We start from the raw sequence: 5,214 nt of genomic DNA on the forward strand, positions 1-5,214 counted from the left end.
CCATGAAACATTTGCCCCTCATGTTGGAAGGTTCTGCCAGGGCATGGTTGACTCAATTACCTCCTAGCAGCATATACACTTGGGAAGAACTGTCCCGAGTGTTCGTCAGAACGTTTGAAGGGACTTGCAAGCGACCAGCGGGATTGACAGAGTTGCAAGTCTGCGTGCAGAAAACTAATGAGACTATCAGGGAGTATATTCAGAGGTGGATCACTTTGCACCACACTGTGGAAAATGTCTCTGATCATCAGGCAGTATGCGCCTTCAAAGACGGCGTCAAGAACAGAGAACTGAGTTTGAAATTTGGTCGAACCGGTGACATGACCTTGAGTCGGATGATGGAAATTGCTACCAAGTACGCCAACGGCGAAGAAGAAGACCGACTCCGAAGCGGCAAGCACAAGCCGAGTCAGTCGGAAAAAGGAAACACCAGTCGGAAACAGAAGCGGAAGGCTGAACCGGCAGCTCCTGGAGAGGCTCTGGCCGTGACTCAAGGAAAGTTTAAGGGGAAACCAAAAGGATCCTGGAACCCCAAGAAGGTAAAGGATAAAGAAGGGAACGACATGATGGATATGCCGTGTCACATTCACACGAAGAAAGATGAAGAGGGGAATATCATTTACCCAAAGCACACCACTCGCCAATGTCGACTCCTGATCCAGCAGTTTCAGGGAAAACAGTCTAAGGACAAGGAGAAGGAGTCGGACAAGGCCGAAGACAAAGAGGACAGTGAGGGAGGATATCCGCATATCAACTCCACTCTGATGATCTTTGCAGATGTGGAAAGCAGAAGTCGACTGAAAGTGATTAACCGAGAGGTGAACATGGTTGCCCCAGCAAAGGCAAATTATCTGAAGTGGTCTCAAACACCCATCACATTCGACCAATCTGATCACCCGACTCATATTGCCACCCCCGGGAGGCAAGCTTTGGTGGTCGATCCAGTTGTCGAAGGCACTCGACTAACAAAGGTGCTGATGGATGGTGGAAGTGGGCTGAACTTATTGTATGCCGACACATTGAAAGGTATGGGCATTCCGATGTCCCGACTGAGCACTAGTAACATGAGCTTCCATGGAGTTATACCAGGGAAGAAGGCCGAGTCACTCGGCCAGATAGCTTTGGACGTAGTGTTTGGTGATTCGAAGCATTTTCGCAAAGAAAAGTTGACGTTTGAGGTCGTGGATTTTCAAAGTGCATATCATGCCATTTTGGGGAGACCAGCCTATGCACGGTTCATGGCTCGACCATGTTACGTGTACCTCAAATTGAAGATGCCCGGTCCCAAAGGCGTGATCACTGTCACCGGTGATAGGAAAAAGGCAGAGGAGTGCTTTCAGAAGGGCTCCAAGATTGCCGATTCCCAAGTGACAGCGGTCGAGTTCGAAGAATACAAGCAAAACGCAGATCCGAGTGACTTGCTGCGATCCAAGAAGCCCGCCACAGAGTCTGCATTCCAGTCGTCCGGTGAGACGAAGCCTGTTCACATTCACCCGACCGACCCCGAAGCAGCTCCGACCCGCATCTCCACAACACTCGACCCAAAATAGGAAGAAGCGCTCATCCAGTTCCTTCGTGAGAACTGGGACATTTTTGCATGGAAGCCCGCTGACATGCCAGGTGTTCCCAGGGGACTGGCTGAGCATCGCCTAAGAGTCGACTCGTCTGCAAAACCAGTCAAAGAGCATCTTCGGCGGTCCGCCATCCAGAAGAGAAAAGCCATCGGTGAAGAAGTGGCTCGACTGTTGGCGGCAGGATTTATCCGAGAGATATACCACTCCGAGTGGCTCGCTAATGTCGTCATGGTTCCTAAGAAGGACAAGTCGCTCCGAATGTGCATTGATTTCAAGCACATCAACCGGGCCTGCCCGAAAGATCACTTTCCTCTCCCTCGCATAGATCAAATTGTTGACTCGACCGCGGGATGCGAGAGGTTGTCTTTTTTGGATGCTTACTCCGGGTACCACCAGATCCGTCTGTACGGGCCCGATGAGGTAAAAACAGCTTTCATCACTCCATTCGGGTGCTTCTGCTATATCACCATGCCATTCGGCCTCAAGAATGCCGGAGCCACATTCATGCGAATGATTCAGAAGTGTCTACTCACCCAAATCAGTCGGAATGTGGAAGCTTATATGGATGATATTGTTGTCAAGTCACGAAAAGGTTCCGACCTGCTCGCTGACCTCGCCGAAACATTTGCCAACCTCAGAAGGTATGATATCAAGCTCAATCCATCAAAGTGCACATTTGGAGTTCCTAGTGGCAAGTTACTCGGTTTTCTCGTTTCCGAACGAGGAATCGACGCTAACCCAGAGAAGATTGGCACTATTCTCCGAATGAAACGCCCTGTGCGAGTGCACGATGTCCAGAAGCTTACTGGATGCTTGGCCGCATTAAGTCGATTCATCTCACGACTCGGTGAAAAGGCACTGCCTCTTTACCGACTGATGAAGAAGGCTGACAAGTTCGAGTGGACTCCAGAAGCTGATGCAGCGTTTGCCGAGCTAAAAGCTCTGCTCTCCACCCAGCCGGTGCTTGCTGCTCCAATCAGCAAAGAACCTCTGTTGCTCTACATCGCAGCCACAGGACAAGTCGTCAGTACTGTGCTAACGGTCGAGCGGGAAGAAGAAGGAAAAGCTCTCAAAGTTCAGCGCCCAGTGTATTATTTGTCTGAAGTCTTGACTCCATCCAAGCAGAGATATCCTCATTATCAGAAGCTTGTGTATGGAATATACATGACCACAAAGAAGGTTGCTCATTATTTCTCTGACCATTCCATCACAGTCGTCAGCGACGCTCCACTATCAGAGATTTTGCACAACAGAGATGCAACTGGTCGAGTGGCCAAATGGGCGATTGAACTTCTTCCCCTTGATATCAAGTTTGAGGCAAAGAAAGCCATTAAGTCCCAAGCAATAGCAGATTTCCTCGCCGAGTGGATTGAACAGCAGCAGCCGACTGAAGTTCACTCGGAGCATTGGACCATGTTCTTTGATGGCTCTAAGATGTTGAATGGTTCCGGTGCTGGGGTTGTCCTGGTTTCCCCCAGAGGAGACAAGCTCAGATATGTGCTCCAGATTCACTTTGATTCCTCCAACAATGAGGCAGAATATGAGGCCCTCCTATATGGGTTGCGCATGGCCATTTCACTCGGCGTCCGTCGCCTAATGGTCTATGGCGACTCGGATTTAGTGGTCAATCAGGTGATGAAAGAGTGGGACGTGAGAAGTCCAGCCATGACTGGATACTGCAGTGCAGTGAGGAAGCTGGAAAAGAAGTTCGAGGGGTTGGAGCTCCATCATATACCCCGACTGAAAAATCAAGCAGCTGATGATCTAGCAAAGATAGGTTCCAAGAGAGAAGCCATTCTGAGTGGTGTGTTCTTGGAGCATATACACACTCCGTCAGTCAAAGAAGATCCTTTCACCGAAGAAACTCCACAGCCCAAGAGTGCCACAGATCCGACTGAAGTTGAAGTCCCAGCGGTGGTCGACTTGATCATGGAGGTTTTGGTAGTCATTCCCAACTGGACGATTCCGTATGTCGCATATATCTTGAGGAAAGAGCTTCCGGAGGATGAGGAAGAGGCTCGACAGATCGTTCGTCGATCTAAGGCCTTTACCGTAATCAAAGGACAATTATACAGAGAAAGCGCGACTGGAGTCGGTCAGAAGTGCATAACACCAGAAGAAGGTCGACTCATCCTCAATGATATTCACTCGGGGACCTGTGGTCATCATGCGTCCTCCCGGACCATCGTGGCCAAAGCATACCGAGCCGGATTTTACTGGCCCAAGGCGAATGAGATGGCAAAAGAGATAGTAGATCAGTGCGAGGGATGTCAGTTCTACTCGAATATGTCGCACAAGCCTGCGTCAGCTTTGAAGACCATCCCACTCGTCTGGCCTTTTGCAGTTTGGGGGCTGGACATGATCGGTCCTTTGAGAACAGGACGAAGTGGCTTCACGCATGTACTGGTGGCAGTCGACAAGTTCACCAAGTGGATCGAGGCTAAACCAATCAAGAGCCTTGACGCCGGTACTGCTGTTAGCTTCATCAGGGAACTAATATTCAGATATGGAGTCCCGCACAGCATCATTACGGATAATGGGTCGAACTTTGACTCAGAGGAATTCAGAGCTTTCTGCGACTCCCAGGGCACACGGGTCGACTACGCATCAGTCGCCCATCCGCAGTCGAATGGACAAGCAGAGCGAGCTAATGGACTGATTCTCAAGGGACTGAAGCCTCGACTGATGCATGATCTCAAACACGCGGCTGGAGCTTGGGTCGACGAACTTCCATCTGTACTCTGGGGACTGCGGACCACGCCTAATCGGTCGACCGGAAGAACTCCATTCTTCTTGGTCTATGGAGCTGAAGCGGTCTTGCCGAGTGACCTTCTCCACAATGCTCCTCGAGTTGAAATCTACAACGAAGCAGAAGCTGAGCAAGCGCGGCAGGACGCAGTCGACCTTTTAGAGGAAGAAAGGGAGATGGCTCTGATCCGTTCGACCATCTACCAACAAGATTTGCGCCATTTCCACGCCAGAAATGTGAGAGGTCAAGCCTTCCAGGAAGGGGATTTGGTTCTCCGAGTGGATCAGCACAAACCACACAAGCTTGCTCCTTCTTGGGAAGGCCCCTTCATCGTCACCAAGGTCCTCCACAACGGGGCGTATCGTCTTTACAACGTCAAGCACAATATCGACGAGCCCCGAGCGTGGAACGCGGAGCTACTCCGCCCATTTTACACTTAAGTTTTATCACTCGGATGAGTTGCAATAAAGTACTTTTGTAGTTCATGGACCTCAAAGTAATAGTGTCATAGTTCCTCCACAATATCTGTCACTTTTTATTTTCCAATAAAATCCCCCTCAGTGGGTGACTTAGTTGCGAATCCGTTTCGCCTAAGTTTATAAAAATCCTACCGAGTGGTGAGCCAAACTCTCACTCGGAGGCTTAGCTGCGAATCCGTTTCGCCTAAGTGATCAAAATCCTACCGAGTGGTAAGCCAGCCTTCCACTCGGAGGCTTAGCTGCAGTGCAAGCACTCGCCTAAGTTTATCAAAATCCTACCGAGTGAAGAGCAACCCTCTCACTCGGGGGCTTAGCTGCAGCCATGTGCTCGCCTAAGTTATAAAAATCCTACCGAGTGGTAAGCCAGCCTTCCACTCGGAGGCTTAGCTGCAGCCATGCGCTCGCCTAAGTT

Source organism: Triticum aestivum, chromosome 1B (assembly GCF_018294505.1).
Source record: "Triticum aestivum cultivar Chinese Spring chromosome 1B, IWGSC CS RefSeq v2.1, whole genome shotgun sequence".
Lineage (NCBI taxonomy): Eukaryota > Viridiplantae > Streptophyta > Magnoliopsida > Poales > Poaceae > Triticum > Triticum aestivum.